Raw genomic sequence first — 18,782 nt, 5'->3', positions numbered from 1 at the left:
TTTACATAAAGATTTTTATCATTATGTTTCCACTTTTGGGCTGCCCAATTGTGCAGTCACTTTATTGGCATGCATGTGATGGTAACTTTTAAAACCCTGCACTAAATACAGTGGAAACTTGTCACCATGGACACAATGGTCATTGTACATTGTACATTGTTCATTGTACAGGGAAACATGTTTCCATACTGTGCATATGACAATAAACACTTTGAATCTTGAATCTTGAATGGTCAAAGCATCAAAATGGAAAAACATGAAATGGAAAAAAATAAACAGCTACACAGCCATTCTCCATAGAGGTTTTTAGGTCAAGTCCTCTTGTTGGTGCAAATCATTAGTTGATAGCAATGTTTTGTTTCCTTGTTTTTGGAATGTGTTTTACCCATGACTTGGATTAGTTTTGGAAAAACAGAAATGCATGACCTTGACCCAGTGAAACCTGAGCAAACTGGCTTAATTTCTTTCACAAACATGGGAAGATGGCAGTGAGCAACAAAATAAATGACTCAAAAATAAACATGAAATTTGTATAAAAACAAGAAAATTAGCTGAAAAAGATGAAGAAAAAAGAAGGCAAGCAAGACTTGGAAAAAGTGTTTTAAAAACTTTAATAATTCAGTGACATGATTTTAAATATATAATTATGATAATTATAAAGTTATTTCCCTAGCTTTTTTTCTTTTCTTTTCTTTTTGACATTTTTTCCTTGCTTGAAAAAACAACAAAAAACTAAATCTACTAATTTGTTGCACCAAGATGCTCATTGCTTTTGTATCCATGTTTTTTTAAAAGATATCGCACCAATTCTTGTCCAAGGCATCAAAAGAAGAAAGGTGATGTTTCATCAGTTTTCAAAGGGTTAAACTTGCATCTGAGGCCACACTTCATTTACAACAGGTTTGTGAAAACAGACAATTTATTATTCTTTTATTTACAGAACTTGGCAAAAGTTAGGTGGACTGTCAGGTACAGAGTATGTTTTATACAGCTAGAACATGACATGAAAGACTGCCTTAAAAGAGATTCATATATCAAAAAATACAGAGTTTAAATAGAAAACTTAAATGCAGTTTGTTTTTGGCATTGAGGAAAATGTATCTCATAACTCTTTATGAAAACATATTGAGTAGCAGATGAGCGCACAGAGGGCGTTCACTGCCAATCCCCCATCGGAGACTGGAAGAACGGAGCCCCACAGGTGGATGCTGGCTGTGGTGGAGGTGAGCAAACAAAAAATGCATTCAGCACAGTGAAGAAGTGAAGCCAAAGCAGCAAAGGAGCTAGAGCAGCAGCATCAGAAAGCAGCATCATTAGAGTGAAGAGCGGAGAGAGCAGGTAAACACAAGGGTGCATATGAGCCGCCTAATTAGGCAGGAGTTTCCTTAAGTGGGAAACGTATCAGCTTCTGCCAGGATTTTCTGCGTGAGTATCTCACACGCTTTATTTAAGGAGCGTGAAACACCAAACTGCAAGGAATAGCACAGTGGATACTTTTACAGTAAACTGTCAGGGTAAGAGATATGAACCACAAAGCCCAAAGTATGTAGGCACCAGAAATGTGCTGACAAAATAATATAACACTCATCCCAAAATTATTGGCATTAATAAGCTAATATATAAGCATCCACTATTCTGGGATGAATTTTAGTTAGATTTTGGCAGATTTCCTTCCTTTCAGCAATTAGAGCAGAGGCCTCGTTATGGGGTTGAAGTAAGACTGATTACCCAGGGCCCCATGGAACGAGAGCTGTCCAAAAGCCTGTAATGAAAACATTGCTTTTGTTTGCATTTTTTTCTAAATAATAACTGCCAAAAGTAAATGGTTGAATAAATCAGTGAAAAGACCAAACTTTGTGCTTAAAAAAACAGAAGCTCTCTGGAGCCCCTCATACCCCTTTAAGCTATAAAATGGTTTAGTCCACCCCTGCTCTAGGATTCATCTGTAAAGCCTGATACCCACTGCACAAAAAAAAAACACAATCAGAGTTTCAAAGAGAGACTAAATAAGTACGAGATATGTAAAAAATAGAAACTATTGAAAAGTTTTCAAAGACCTCTGTTCCTACTGCTGTCTACTGTTTACCTGCTCACCAGTTTGTCCATGACATTGCACAGACATACCAACAAAAAAAAGCCAACAGATAGGCAGACTCGTGCACTGAAGTGGTGTGTTTACTGGCAGTAGGAATGAAGTCAATCGCCTATATTTATATTGGCGACTGACTCGAAGGGGTTACATATATGTAACCAAACAAGGAAAACTGGAGTTCTGAAAAAAATAAAGACAGAAAAAAAGAAAAGACAGGGAAAGAAAGCAAAGTGACTTTATAAAAAAAAGAGAAAGAAAGGGGAAGGGTGGGGTGCCCAGTGAGACAGCTTATGCATAGGGCACAGAATTTGGTGCTATGCCCCTACATAAGAGCATCAGTGAGGTCTGCCATAAAGTTGGTGATCTAATTCACCCCAAATTAACATTTTTGTGCAGATCAATCAAGTTCTTCAACATCGAAATGTGAAGCTCATGTCTTTATAGATCTAGCTTTGTCCAGCTTGTCCCGACAAAAACAAAAGTAAAGGATAGTCTAGAGATTGCTGCAAAAAAAAGTTGGTAGTGCACTACTTGCAAAAACATCTGATGCTGTAGCATGTTCCTCACATACATTTGGCCATATGGTAAATAGGTGTTGAATGTGTGGAAGTACACCAACCATATATAAACAACTTGTTGTGTATAAAAGAAGAAAGCCAAACCTCCTGTCACACATTCATGAAAGAAGCACTATACAGCAAGCACTGTAATTACACAGGCAAGCCTCACAAATGCAGTTTAAATTTAATGTACTCTGACATAATCTGTAACATCATGGTCCTAAAGTTAAAAACAACAGGTAGGGGAGACCAGGGTCTTTTTTCAAACTTTTACATATTCTACATTCTTACATATTTCTTTGGTATAATCGATGTTAGAATATAAGCAACAAATGAAAGGTTAAGGTCTGTTTTCTAAATAAGGTGATTTGCAATTAGAGTTATGTTATGCATACAGGTAACCGGTCCTGTAACAGAGTCGTTTTGGCATAAATAATGGTGTTGGTTGGCAAACTGTTAAAATGCTAGAGTAACAAAAAATGAAGCAACCATTATTAACAATTTGAACACTGAATTCAAGAAAGAGACATGAACATTTAATAGAATATGTGCCCATTTTTAAAAGCAAACAGCACTTTTAAGCAGTTCATCTGGAGGACTGCCTAATTATTTTTGACATCGACCTTTCAAAATAATAATTGACAAAAGTATAAACAGTGTTTTTTATCTTTCAAAATAGTTATGCTAACCAACCAAAAATCAGTGTGCCAACTAACATGTAACAACTTTGTGATAAAATTTTGTTAGTCAGCTGCTATCATTCATCAGATCAAATGTTCAAATCTTAGATTAAAATGTAGTTGATGCAATTTTCTAAAAACTGGAAGTGCCATACTTCCAATATGTCTGTCTTGCAGTTTTACACCTTTAGTCCACAGACCACATTTTAAAAAACTTTTGACAGTAAAAAACTGAAAGCTTTAACACAATAGATAAGTTCAGGTCAAGAAAGCACACATTTATGTTTCAGTGACCTTCAAAGGACCAGAAAAGAGCTTTGTGCCAACCATCCCTGGCCTCCCTTCCTGCCTGTGAGCTCTTTTCTGTTGTTCCACAGAGAAGAAATAGGGACTTTTAAATTCCTGTTTTTTTATTTCCTTTTTTAACTCACACCCCAACCGTTTGTTAAAACTTTACCATTCATAAAATGTGTTGCAACTCCATTTACGGGAAACAGTCCCAGCAATGAAGTCAAGAATCTGAAGCAACTATGTATTCCGGTATGTGTTTCAAAGTCACACCCTTGTGTCTGTATGGGCCAGTAAAAGGCTGCACTGAGCATGTGAGTGTGTGCACAAAACTAGCATTGGCTACAAACACAAAAATTTAACAAATACTATATTTCATGTTTCCCCACCTTGTCTGACAGTCAATTTGTAATCTGCTGACAAGAAACTAATTCTATACTTCATCAATAGCTGTCACTAGAGAAAGAAAAAAAAAGCTCACGAGGTGATCAATAACACTTTATAGCACTTACAATAGGTGGCAGAAGACACTAAATACAATAATGTGCAACAATTTACATAATTTAAAACTGACTATATAAATTTCCTGAAATTATCAAATAGGATGATGTCCAGTAAGCATGTGGCCTTATTAAACATTGAATAATAAGACGGATGTTATGACCAGCTAACAAAGAAGAAAGACAGGCAAATTTAGCAACAATAAAGTGATATCTATTGAAGAAAATAACAGTAATAAATGCAGCAAGAAACTTACAGTCAGGATGTTTTCTTCCTATGATAAAGTACAGGCAATAAGGGGTGAACATTTATTTGAAGCTAGTTATTTTATTGCTGTTATTTTAATCTTAATACCTCAGTGGGAATGATTCAGAACTTTGAAAATATACAAAATGAAAATTTATTTTACCTGTACCTGTGACTATATGGTCATTGTGATGGACTGGCTCTCTCAAGGAAGGTTGATATTTTGATGGCCCGAAGTGATCGGAAAACTAGCGACCGCCTGAACAGTCGGAAAAAGAGATTCATCATAGTCAGCATGTTGCAGTACATATGCTTTTCAGTAAATGAGCTGAAACGAGCCAAACACCAGTGCAGGCATTTAATGATCCAAGACAGAATATTAAACACAAACAGACAAGTTTCCTGCCAGCATTTTGATATGTTCAGCATCTGTCATTGACAGCTCCCTCACCACTGATGTCCTTTTGAAAAACACTAACCAGGTCCTATCACCCTCTTAAACCACAGGCCTTAAACAAAACCAGACACAATCTTCAATCAATTAAACTCAGTTGGAGCATGATCACTCTCCTGCTTACAGTAAAACATGGCCATGAGCTACAATACAATCTGAGTGTGTTGAGCACTTCTTTTGTCTTTTGTTTTCCTTGTTGCTTTGTCTTTGTCTTTGGCTTGGTTTCTATTATTGTCTTTAAAGCATTTCGTGAAATAGAAAAATCACATATTAATAAGTGATTTTTATTAAAATACTGCAGCAATAAAGTATTAGGGGCTGCTTAAATTCATTTTTTAGGTTTTATTAACTTTTTGAAACCTGAGCAAACTGGCATGAATTCTTTCAAAAACATAGGAAGAAGAACAAATGACCCCAAATATTTGCAATAAATAAATAAATAGTACATGAAAATCACCTAAAAAACACAAAACAAAAAAGGAAATGACCAAATAAAGGTTTATAAAAATAATAACAATTCTGTGAAATGATTTTAAATATATACTTATGATCATTCTAAGTATTGTTTTTCAGACATTTCCCCCTAGCTTTTTCAAAATCAGTTTTCAAAATCTACTAGACTCCTGTAATAACTTCTTGCCAAATTGCCCATTGGCTTTTTTCCCGCATGTTTTTAAAAGAAAGCAAACTAAAGGTTCAAAGGTTTAAATACTCGTGAAGGCGTCTGAATGCAGCATAAGGAAATGATGTTGATCCAGGTATCAGAGTGTTTAAAGTTCAGCTTGATCAGTCATCATTTGTTTGATTTTTTTTTAAACACCTGAGTCAAACTACAGTTTCATACAATAATGCATGCACTATGCACGACAACCTAGAAATACTTGTTCCTGTCAAAACACTGCAGTCCTCACTCATCTCAGTCCATGGTACCAAACAATAACGATTTGTAGTGTTTTATGCACTTGTTCTTAAAATTAATATGCATCCTCAACATTACAGAAGGATACTAAACAGCAACAGATGAAACACAGGGAGAGTCTGCATCAGCACGCAGACAATAACCACAAAGTGAAAGAAATGTAACAATTAAAATGCCTCTTGTGTTCTGCGTCTAAAGACAGCGCCACATAGTTTGGAAGTGAATCACAACGCACCAGGAAACAAAAGGTATCTTGCTTTGGCATCTATGTGTTTGATTGTGGTTGTAGTGGTTAACCTGGTCATGCTCTGGGTCCCATTATGCAAAGCTTCCACGGTCATAGTCTGATGGACGTCTTTTTAATTACTTTGGGCTCCAACACTGAAACACACTGAAACACACTGAAACACACACACACACACACACACAGACAGAGAGAGAGAGACACATGTTAATATGTTTAACTGAGTGCACATTTTTAAACAAGACAGCAGAACACCAATAATCCTGTGTATAAACCAATATTTTGTAATGTTGCTTGGCTACCGTCTAAGATTGATTTAAGGATACAGGAAGTAGAACTTTTGCCAAGTACAGCTACAGTCAAAAAGTACACACACACACAACATGACTGTGCAAGTAATTCAGCCTCTTTTCAGCATGCATCCCCCAAACTTTGGTTACCAAGCACACTCAACCGACATCCCAAACATTTACTTTCTGCCCTTATGCACAATGAAAACGTGTACAGCAGAAGTGATAAGGTTTGAAACTTACAGAGCAGTTACTGGTGAAAAAAAATGAAACTAAGACGGCAAAACCAAGAAATGTAGATAGACTTTAGCTGTCAACAATCGTGAAATATTTCAGTACATGAAGTGATTTATTTGCACAGCAGCTATTCACACTATTCAGGAAATGCAACAAGGAAGTGAGGTTCACACGTGTGATTTTTAAGTTGCCAGGTGACAGGGATTGCTGGTAATCTTCTAATAACTTGTACTGTTTTTATTAACCTTATATGATAAGTTCATGGCCCCGATATCAAGTTCTGCTTTCCTCGAGGGTTGGAAATCACCAGAAGTCCCATGATCAAAATGATATTTAAGTCATAATATGACATTACTGCGATTTTAAATGTGTTGCAAAATGCAGGGAAGGCGATTAAAAAATTATACCCCCTAAAAAAATCCTTTTCAACATCTATTTTATTGTATATGATAAAGTTTTCAGTCTGTTCATCTTAAAGCTAACATTTTTTTATTGCAGCAGATTGTTTCTTGTGGACTGAAAAAGCTATAGATTTGTTGTTATGTTGTTATGTTGTTAGGGTTGTTATACACGGAGCTTGTTATTCAGATTTGAGTTATACATTGCTACTTTGCCAAGAAATAGGAAGACAAAAAGTTCTCACAGTTCAGCAAACAAACATAAATATTATAAATTATGGCAACATGTGCATGTACCTGGAGAAGAGTCTCATGAAAATAAATTAATACAATAAAATAAAAACTTGTTTTTATGAGTTTTTGTCCAAATTTATAGTGAAATCAGTACAGCACCATATCACTTTGGTAATCTAAAATAGCTAATTACAAGAGCCCATTTACTCAAAAAGCTGCCTTCCTTTACGTAGTGTTTTGCTGTTATTTTTTTTCTATCAAGTACACTTTTCAGTAAGCAAGTTATCTGAGCCAAGAGCATAATTATTATCATTATTTATTCATTTATTTATTTTTGCAACCAAAATATGCAGCAAGTGAACCTTTTTTCTATCCATAGCCCATCAGCAATTGCTCCAAATACAATGGGTCTAATGGTAAGCCAATATTCAAGATGGCTCTTTGTATAAATCCCTTTCCAGTATGACAGTCCCAAAAACTGTATGCATGATCTTTGACCTGTTTACATTCAACGTCTATTTGTTATATTAATAATTTAAATAATGAAAAAAGGATACTTGCCACAGTGTATTGATACAATAATGCCACACAAAAATATCGTAATGCTATCATATACTATCATTTTTTCCCAAACCCCTATTGGCACCTGTCAAGATTAAAGATGATGCACTTTTTACAGGCATCAGAAAATGTGTCAGCCACAAATTAAAACCTCACCAAACTGGCAATATGGAGTAATTGCTTTCATCTTTTTATTCTTCTTGGCCATGCAGATATTGAATTTGTTTGGTGGAATAAGTAAGTTATAGTCAAACAGCTGCAAAATGTACAGTATAGGTCTGTACTGAGTAGTCTGAAACTTAGAAGCTTCATTCATAATGCCGACATTTGAATTATGAGGCAACATTTTAATGCTGCGTGGGCTTTTTCTTTGCATGTCTATTCATTTAGTTAAACCCCAGTATTTAGCCACATTATTATTAGTATTACACTATTTGTAGAATGAGATTTCACTGGTGGCTGTGTAGGACTGTCTCCATCTTGTGTGATCCAAACATTTCAAGTAACTCCAGAGTATTTTTTAAGTCCAAAGTCAACATTTTTTTAAAACAAAGACAGATATTTATCACATCCAAATTGCACAACATGGCTTTAGTAAATGAAATATTCTGCTTCACTCCATATTCGTTGGAATTTAGCCTTTCCAAAATTTTTCACTGCAGACAAAAAACTGTTTGTACTTCCTCATGCTGCACACAAAAAAGGGGGTGAGGCAATCTAACAGCACCACTATCTAACCACAATAACAAGAAATGTTGGCTCTACCACTATAACAGTAAAAAGATTAACTCACTTAATTCGATTAATCACTTTTATTAGAATTAAGGATTTTTTTTTTTTATTTTATGTGGTGATGACCTCATGAAAAACATTCAAAGCTTCATTAAATCTTAGCTTCATTAAAAAGTTAGTCTTGATCGATGTTAGAAAAGCTTTTTGATATCATACTGAATTTGTTATCTTATCATTTCTACTTACCATGTTTTCTCTTGATCAAAAAAATCACTTTTTATTTCACTAAATGCACGATTGCACTTGCTGCTTGCCTGTACACATAGGCTTAACTGCAACGACAATTACTGGCAGACGTTTATTGAAGCATTTATTGCTTTAGCTTTAGAGTTGTTATGCTCATATGTGCATAGGTATGGCACTCGACTGGCAGAGAAAAAATACTTAATTGTTACAAAAGGACAAACTAAAGACTAAAAGTGACTGAACTTTTATAGAGTTGCATCTAAATATTGACACAATTTACCTTAAGAAATACTGTACGTTACTGCATATTTTCTTATCAAAATGTATTGACAAACTGGTTTTTATTTATAAGGTGGAGAAATGTCTGGGAAATCAGACTCATTTAAAGAGGTATCCTAAATCCAGTAATGTTTATGTGAAGTAGAAGTTTATTTCCCTTGAAATTCCCAGCAGTAAAATTCAGTGCTAGGCTTTTTTTTTTTTTTATATTACAATATTAAAATTTTAATATTACAAGACTGTGAAAACATATGCCATTGTATCATATTTACAACTACACCTTATTAAATTACAAATACTGTCATTAATTTAGCCAGAACTTCCTAAATTCATTGACCTGATACATTTTGGAGAAATTTGATGTACAACACAAATACCTCTTTTCCATTATCCTAAAACCAGTTTTGTTCTGACTCCCACACCTAATTTTGAACCCATCAGAGCATTTAAATCAAAAATAAATTGGTTCAAATCCCAAAGAGTTGGTTATCAGTGGGCATGTCATATTCTACAGGTTGGAAAAAGATAAATATAAGACAAATATCTGAAATAATACAACAACAACCTTGCAGGTAATCAGTGTAATCCAGAGTTTTGCTACTACTGTTTACTTCCATTGTGCATTTGCAACACTTAAGTTAATGAAAAATCCTTCAATGCTTCTATTCAAAAATGGTAGAAACACAGGTCGATCTGCTAGATAGCGCCATGCTTCAACATGACAAAACCAGTTCATGAAGCAGAGATAATTTGATGGAAAAAAGATAAAAGAGAAGTAGTGGGTGGTGAGAATGAATGAATGAATGAATGAATGAATGAAATAACATTTTCAATGACTGAATGGCAGGTCTACAAAGCTGAGCTTGTGTGACCAAAGGATTACACCCAAAACTTTTTTTGTGTTTACCTGCCACTGTGGCTGGTGGACGTCAAAATCTACCAGCCACTCAACAGATTAACATTGGCTTTTGGGGCAGGTGAGTAAAGCAAATCCAGCCACCACCTGTATATTTTTAGCAGCATTTGGCTGGTGCTAATTTCCAACCTTGATTCCACCTCAGATGAGCCCAAAGGTGCGAGGGAAGACTTACATTCCCACCTGAATTGAGCAAGACACTGAATGCAAGTGCTTAACATGCTGAAATAGTGCGTTTAAATGAATGAAAAGTTCCATTAACCACTCAATCAGCATATGGAGGCATGCTCTGCTGCTATGAGTCCATATAGGCTAGAAAAACTGTGTTAAAAGTGTGTCTCACTGCCTCACAAGAAACAATGTTGTCAGAAAAGATTGCTAAAATAACGTTTAACGTTTAACGTTACGTTTCCAAGTTAATTCACTTTACAGTAAGTGAAACCTCTGCCGGCGAGGACGGAAGTAAAATCACATGCTGCGGTTACGGAGTTGCATTACGCAGGATCTGGGAAAGAACTGTAGTCCCTGCATGCGCTCGGAAGCCAGTTGAAACCGCGGGAACACCGAGAGGACCACTGCGTTTGTTTTGACTATAAAAACCAGACAAACTGAGCAGTAATGAAGACCAACGATAGAGTGCCACTTGCTATCTTCAAAGTTAGTCTGCGGTGAACATGAGTGAAGAATGACCAATGGTAAGTGGAGAACGCTTACTGTGTTAAGTGGAATGAGGTGGTGACGCACTGAATTAAACTTAACATTAAACGCACTAAATTATTGCGGAGTTAAAGCCGAAGTCAGCTCAGTGTACGTGCGGGGATGATGAAGCACGCATGTTAAGCGTGTGTCATGTAAAGCAGCGTGCTGAAGCGTTTTCGAAACTTACCAGGAGCCGACTGCACTTGCATCCGTCCACTTGCCTTCTCCGCCGAGCGACTGACTGCTTCGTTGCCTGCTGCTTAATTCAAGGGTTTTTTCCAAACGGGGAAATCCGTGTGAATAACTTCCCTCTGTCAGTCAGAAGGAAACTGAAAGGTTTGGGATTTACGGGAATTAACACCTGGTTTACAGGAATTGTTAGACTGATAGGATTGCTCCACATTTCACGCATTTCAGTGTTTACGTGCAGCATAGATATTCTGAGCTCATATTCATGTAAAAGTAGGCCACTTATATGCTAAAATGTAAAAATATTACTTAAAAAGTTATGCATTCAACGTTTTACTCGGGTAAGATGTCTTTTTTTTAGAAGTTATTATTATGGCCCCTTTCAGAGTTATATTATGGCATTTTAATTGGTGATGCATTCACATGTAATCTTCAATGTGTGGCTGTTTCCTTTATACACTGTAGGGTAGTTTTATCTAGCTGTTTATTAAGATCTGATAATTATATGTTTAATGTGTCCAATGTCCATCTGCAAAGTTTTTATGATATTAACCGTTTGAAATATGAACAAATTGGCTTGATTTCTGTTAGGAAATATGGGAAGAAGGCAATGAGCAATTTAAGAAAAAATGAGGGGGAAAACCGTATAAAGTGCAAAAAAATAACCTGAAATTCAGCACAATAACATCAAACCCCCAAAAAGGGAAAGATTAAAAAAAAAAAAGTTCGAATTCTGTAAAATTGAGTACATATAATCATGATGACTAGAATTTTAGTTTTCTGGAATATTTTCCCTATCTTTTTTGCTCCCTAAATCTACTAATTTCTCACCTGTTGCTCATTGCCTTTTCCCATGTTTTTAAAGGAAAGTGCACTAATTTGCTTGAGGTTTAAAGGTTTGCACACTTGTTAAAGGCATCTAAATACAGGACAATAAAGGTGACAGTGATCCAAGTTTCAAAGGGTTAATTTTGTTTTTTAAAAAAGTGGAGGAAAAAGTACAATATTAGCATCAAAAAGCATTGTTGCATAAAAATACTATATTAAAATACATCTGTACTTATACTGTACTGTCCATCACTGGATGCACATGTATGAGGCATTATAACATTCCTATGGACTGTTCTTACTCCAACAATGTTGAAATGATGGTAGCAGCAATGGTTCGTCCTGATGGGATATATGGACAGCATTTTTCAACGTTTTTCAAAATGATGTGCAAGATCACTTTATCTTTGACAAAATGAAAAATATTCTTTCTTTCCCTTTAGCTGCCATACAGGCTAATATTACAATAGAAATATCAGCAATCTCAGCAATAGTTAGAGACTTAGTCTGCTTTGATCATGCAGCTATGTGAGGAAAGGAATAAAGCTGTGCTAAAATGAATGGCTATTTAGGGCCAAGTGTCTCTGGGGTTATTTACATGAAAAAGGTTAAAACTGTATTGCTTACAAACATGCTTTTAACTGAGCTCTCTGTCTCCCTCTCTCTCTGTGTGTCTCACACTGTGTGCATAAACTCTCAGCCTCTTCTTTGCATCAGTCTCCTTGCTCTCCTGCTTCTACCTCTACCTCTAGCTCTGTCCTGTGACACGGAGCTTTCCAAAGAACTGAAAGAAAACATGGAAATCATACTTACTGATCTTGGCAACACAGTAAGTAAAACATCAATTTTATTTAATTATATATTTATTTTACAATGCTGCAAACAAGGGCAATAGACCTTTATTGTCACTAGGCACGACCCAAGCATTACAGCCAGGAAATGACAGTGCAAGGGAGCAATCCCATCTAATGTAGAAGGGGCACACAGCATTGTACAGTCAAAGATTGACTGTACAACATGAATTACAGTGATAAATTGAACTCAGGTAACAGCCATAACCCTTCACTGATTTCCCATTCTGAAATCCAATCACTAAGGAGGAGATGGAGATACGGTAAAGAGAAGCAGACAAGTTAGAGCAGCAATTCTCAGTGAAAAGGGATTATGCAAAAGCGGCTGCAACTTTATATTAGGTATTAGATATAAATGATTTATCCTCTGTACAATCAAACTGAACTTTCCTCCCTTTCCTCCCCTTTCATTTAAAAAAAATAGTATTATTATAAGGGAATCAGTTACGCAGACCACCATTCAAGAGAACTGAAGCAAAACAAGGAATTGAGCTGATTGAAACATGTTTCATCAGAAAAGGAAACACTTACAGTACAGGGTGAAAGATGATGATTACAGAACAGCTGCCAGCTCACACGTCCTGTCCGTGTCATTAACTGTATCAGTGGTTGTTGGAAATTGTCAAAAGTTCAGACAGTTGCTGAAAAAATACAGTGTCATCAACTAAATGTAGATGACATAATTGTGCTCAAGAAGAGTAATTTGTTGCTTTGCAAACCTGGCTGAGGTCTTGATGGCATCAGTACTGTTTTAAATACATGCTACAAGGCAGATTTATTTGTCATTTTTTAAACATAGTTTAAAAAACAAAATTGAAATTAGTCAGTTAATGAATAAAATTCTGATCTTGATTAAATGATCAACCATAAAGGGTTTCTTTGTATGTGCTGTACTTTTGGATAAGTATAGGGAACCCTTCCCACTGGGCACAACTTGCAGGTTTGAGTTTACATCATAAATATGGCGTGTAACAATTATTGATAATAAAAGACCTACCACCATCAAATTATCTAAAAATGACATAAGAACATTTCCTCAAACTTAATTAACAGTGGCTTGCTTTGATACTAGTTAGGGATGCACAATAATATCAGTTTGTCATCGGTATCGGCCAAACATGCTGATTTCTGCCAATATGCCAATTTTTTATATATTTTTTTATTGACTAAGTGAACATGTAAAAAACATCAATCATAGGTGGGGTAGTTTCTTTCTCTTTTTTTGCACAGCAAATGAGTATTACATGCATTGTATTTTATATCTCCACCTACAGGTGGGCCATCAGGAAAAGAGTCTGCATAATGTAATGTTTTTTCCATTACAGAAGATACGTGATGATAACTAAAATTGTGTGGGAGAAATAAGTGGATAAATTGTTATCGCCATTGGTTATCAGCCACATTAGTTGGTATATATTGCATATCGGATAGACAAAAAAATCCAAAATCATGCTTCCCTAAAACTAGCTGCTGTCTTCTATAAAATCTTCATTTGTATGACTAATATTTCTGATGTTTTCATTCTTTCAAGAATAAAAGTATCACATCCATGCTGCAAAACTCAACCTGCACAACACTGACACAAAAGCTACCACACTGCATGCATGATAATAAGGTAAGTTATAATTGCTCTAAAGTTATTTGCAAAACATAAATTAAATTTAGTGATTTGCTTGGTGTATAAATAAATAATGTGCTGTGAGTGCTTGAAATACTATCAAATATACACCAAGTGACCATAAAAACAGAGACCTGTCCCTTGTCTTCATCTACATACACAGCCATATGTGACAGCATTTAACAACAACAACTTTTTTACACATAGACAGATTAGTGAAAGTCATGGAAGGAGCTATTCCAAAAGGCCGGCTGTTACAGTTCAGTTTATGTTGACCAGACCACCAGAAAACCAGATATCAATCTTATTTTACACCTTTGTGGTAAGTTAACTCAAAGGAAGCCCCTCTAGCCAGGAGCTCCCACACATTATTTGGTTAAGTGCGTGAAGAACTGTTTTTTGCACTGTCAGCTGTTGTATAACCCTCATAGTGGATAGCAGCTGTTATCCAGGGCAAAGGTGGTTGACTGCTCCTGAACATGGGTCTTGATTTTTGTGGCCACTGAAGGTGTACACCGTATGACTTGAATGCTGACCCATATATATCTACTCTGCAGGATGTTGTGAAAACCTTACACGAACAAACGTGCATGATAAAGAAAATAAACATCCGTTTAAACATCACCGAGACACATCGTGTGGTCGGGTATATCCTGAACTCATTACATTGCTTATGTAAAAACACGGTAAGTCTAAGTATATTCTTTTGTTGAAATTCTAAAAATGCAAATGTTCTTAGAATAAATGTAGTGTTTTGTCATGAAACACAGCAATGTGACCATCTTAAGTAAGTTATTCTTTCAGTCTCTCTGATGTTGGCTCATTTAACTGACAGGACAGTGGAATGTTGGCAGACTGAAGTGTTTCGTTTTGCTGCATAGAAGGTGACTCATTGAGAGGTTACAGCCTGTTGGCTGTAGTTTAGTTTACCCAAACATGAACCTATTTGTAACAGTAGTTTACTCAGTGCCAGGCAGAGACAAGCTAAAGGAGAAAATTAGTGATAGTCACATTGAAAGCTACTTTATGTCACTAATCTCAACAACTGTGAGTAGTGTTAGAATGTTTGGAAGCACAGATTAGAAAAGGACAAAGTAATTTGGGTGCTTTTGAATCACACTGAAATCGCAGCCCAGTTGTTCAAAAAATGTAATCTGGACCAGAATCATGCAGTTTTGGAAATCCAATGTTTTCCTATCCAGGATCAGCTAATCCATCTTACTTTTCTGCCAGTTTTTTGATTGGTTTACCTATTATATGGGACAACCCTGATGCAGTCACTCAGTTTTAAAGATTACAAACACGGATAACCACTGCTTGCAATGGGACTACATATCAGTGTAGGCAGTCTGCCAAAAGACATGCTGCAGTTACCACTTATTGCCATCAGTGATGCCAAAGAGACTAAAATTAAGATCTTTGATATTGTGCATTTAAGTTATTTGTTTGTTTAATATTTACAGCTATTTGGAGGACATTTTATCATTTATTACTGTACTGAAAGGCTTAAAGCAACTGTGCAAAATATGAATAAATGATTATATTTATATGGCCCATTGTAAAGTTTTATGATTATTTACTCCTAAAATGGATTATTGCTATGTTTGACCTCATATTTAGTCGCTACAAGTGCCATAGCAAAGTTCAGTTAACCTTCGTTTTAGTCAGTTTGTCTGGTGCAGGTGGTCAGCGCGTTTTCTTTTTTTCAGGGACATGTCGTGCACGTTACAAACAGAACATAGCTGCAGCTATACATAATTTTTGGATCAAAGGTATTTAAAAAAAGTTTTGAACAAAACATACTTGGTGTGACTGGATTACATGATCTAATCCAATTTCAGAATCCTCTTTTTTTTTGAACAACCCATTTTCATGATTTTATCCAATCCGACAAGCAAAATCAGATCAGATTACTCAGTAAGTACAAACGAATTTGGCACGAGGTCTCCAACGGATGTAAAAATCCAACAAAAATTATTTAAGGTTATAATTTGAAAGATCTCAGTTTTGTTCCATTTTGCGGCACCTTCCTACACTGTTGTTTGCAGTCACATTTAGAGCGCTGGTTATCTGGACTTTGTAATCTTTTAAAGTTTGCATTTGGATGATTTTATCAGAATTCAGAAGTGACTGTTTACAAATTAATCTGTATCTGTTTGCCCAGTTACATATAGTACAGATAAACAAGTTGGAGTCTAATGAGTATTTTGCTTTATTGTGGGGAACCACACCCTCTTTACCCCTGAATCAATGTTTAGTCACTCTGTTCTTAATCTTGATGAGTGGTGGATCACAATCAAATTCTTCAGACTCTAAAGTCTGAGTCATACAGCAGAGCAAAGCCAGAGCCTCAGGCCTCACCAGACCAAACCAGTACAAGTTTAAAATATTGGCTCACACTGTAACATGGTTGTTTTTGAACTCTTTTAAGGCTGCGGCTTGCGTTTAAACAAACATATTGTACTTTGATCAAGCCCCATACACGGCGGAAGCAGGACAGTATTCTGTGATTACAGTCATGGTTTTCAGAGGTCAGACTTTTGGTCTCAGACTGTGGAGTGAGCCTTGTTTCACTATATACTCATAAACAGAATAACACTAATAAGCATATTGTGTTTCTGTGTTGGCTTTTATCAACTAGACGGGAAAACTGAAGATGGTTACAAGACAAAAAAGAGATGAGCATGGAAAAAGACAGAGGTGGACTAACAGACTTTGCAAAACTGAGGCAATCCTGTCCGCCATGACCACATGCATCCAGAAGACTATCAGTGACCCGGGACCAAGCCCAAGCTCCTAGTGAAGCCAAAAAACTTGCACGTCCTGCTTGTTTTTCTTTGCTACACAGTCTTCTGTTTGATTGTGCAAGAGGAAGCTTCTACTTCATTTAAGCTATCCTGTCAAGTACATGTATATATCTCTTGCAGCGGTTTTGTATGAATGACTACTGACTCTTCAGATAAGTTACACAAGCTACACAGACAGAAGCTATTAAGCCAACTGGAAAGTTCCAAGGCCGTCCAACATCATGGACTCTCGCACACTGCCCCTTAGGGCCAACTGTGCACTGCATACACCACCCACGACCATGTAGAATGCCTTACAGACTCAGCAAAGGGTACACAATGCCCAGCAACAAGAAGCTCTTAGTTGGCTAAAGGGGTAGGGAAACTATGAGATTTAAAGCTGGAAAAATAAGCATTTTTTTTTTTACAATTAGATTGTAAAGAATATGTTATAACGTACTTGCATTTAGCAATGACAGCTCAAGCATGAGCAGGAAATATTAAGGTGCTCAAACAGTTTTGCTTTCACTTTGGATTCAAATGACTAGCCCTGGCACATCTCTGTTATCTTGATTATCTAAAGCTCCTCTGTTATTTTTTTGTCTGGGGAGTTGTTTAAGGCTGTGTCAAGGCAATGGTATGCTCCTTAAAATGACATTATGTTGATTAATCATTGAGTGTGACTGATATTTTAAAAGCTCATTCTTCCACAGATGGCTGGGCTCAGTTCACACACACCTAACAGTGTTCTGGGATACAGCTTTCCTGTCACATTCAGTTGGTGCTTTGATTAATGGTGCCTGCTGCATTTTTTGTTTGGGTTTTTTTTTCTGTCTAAAAGTCCCATCAGGACTGTACTGTAGTTTGGGGAGCAAAAATGCTCAACTGCCACATCTGTTGTTTTACATTATTTTTGAATAGACCATTGGTTGCTTTGTGTGCCAGAAATGCAGAAAATAAAAAACTGGAATTACCACCTCACAGTTGTAAACATTGTAAAAGTAGCAGACTTGTATGAAGCCATGACCGTAGACAACACTTTATATATAAATGTTGATGCAAAGAAGCTACAAATTCTAAAATGTGGATGCTTCACACTGACACACACACACACACACACAGCTTTACACACAGCAAACAGAATATGATGACATTTAGCACAGTTTCAAGATGGACATTCAAAATTAATGTCACCAATTCAGTGTCTGACCAAATGTCTTATCTTCTGTTCCTGAGTTATGACGCTTAATAATGGCGGCGGACCATAATAATGTCACAGTGAAGATGTTTATGTGAAATTTTCTCATGATTGGCATATGAACTGTTGAACTATGGTCAAAACATGTTTTTTTTTTTAGGTCACAGTGACCTTTGACCATCAAAATCCAATCAGTTCATTATTGAGTGGATACTTGTGTCAAATTTGAGAAAATTCCCTCAAGGCGTTCTTGAGATATTTCATTCACAAGAAAGACAGGGAACATAAGGTCACAGGGACCTTGACCATTGACCACCAAATTCAAATCGGTTCACTGTTGAGACCGAGTGAAAATTTGTGCCAAATTTGAGGAAATTCCGTAATGTTGTTCTGGAGATGCCGCGCTCATGAGAACGGGACGGACAACCCAAAAATATAATGCCTCAGGGCACAGCTATCACCAGCATGGAAGCGTAATTAAAAATAAGAGCATAAGCATGCAGCCTTCAACCCAGCAGCTATTTCGTCTGGGACCATACATAATGCATTATCGTGCAGCTAATTTCTGTATGTAAAATGTTGCAACTAATATTGTATATGACCCATAACACATGTATTCCAAATATATTTATATTGAAAACAAAGTAAAGGCTATGTGTTACTTTACTTTTATCACCTTAAATCACCTAAAACATTTCAACACTAATGTTGTGTACTTCCTCCTCTCTTCAAATGA

General features: G+C 36.2%; 2 long non-coding RNA genes across 9 annotated transcripts; one reads left to right on the top strand and one right to left on the bottom strand.

Annotated features, from left to right (window-relative positions):
• Positions 1–592: 592 nt before the first annotated feature.
• On the bottom strand, positions 593–10,910 carry LOC121960805 (uncharacterized). Of its 8 annotated transcripts, none has more exons than XR_015775294.1 (5): positions 10,764–10,904; positions 6,038–6,141; positions 4,531–4,626; positions 4,378–4,395; positions 593–4,287 (listed from the first exon to the last, which is right to left on the bottom strand). It is a non-coding gene; the product is annotated as an uncharacterized LOC121960805 (long non-coding RNA). The 8 variants fall into 8 exon arrangements; XR_015775295.1 differs by having other exon boundaries at positions 4,537–4,626; XR_015775299.1 differs by having other exon boundaries at positions 593–4,395; positions 5,976–6,141; positions 10,764–10,910.
• Positions 10,319–17,829, top strand: LOC148186022 (uncharacterized). The gene is made up of 5 exons (XR_015775291.1): positions 10,319–10,572; positions 12,294–12,422; positions 13,976–14,059; positions 14,620–14,748; positions 16,704–17,829. It is a non-coding gene; the product is annotated as an uncharacterized LOC148186022 (long non-coding RNA).
• The last annotated feature ends 953 nt before the right edge of the window (positions 17,830–18,782 follow it).

This window comes from Plectropomus leopardus, chromosome 21 (genome assembly GCF_026936395.1).
Source record: "Plectropomus leopardus strain MGB_pleo_1.0 chromosome 21, ASM2693639v1, whole genome shotgun sequence".
In the NCBI taxonomy this organism is placed as follows: Eukaryota; Metazoa; Chordata; class Actinopteri; order Perciformes; family Serranidae; genus Plectropomus; species Plectropomus leopardus.
Note: the sequence above shows the minus strand (reverse complement) of the source record. Positions and strands in the feature narration are given on the sequence as shown.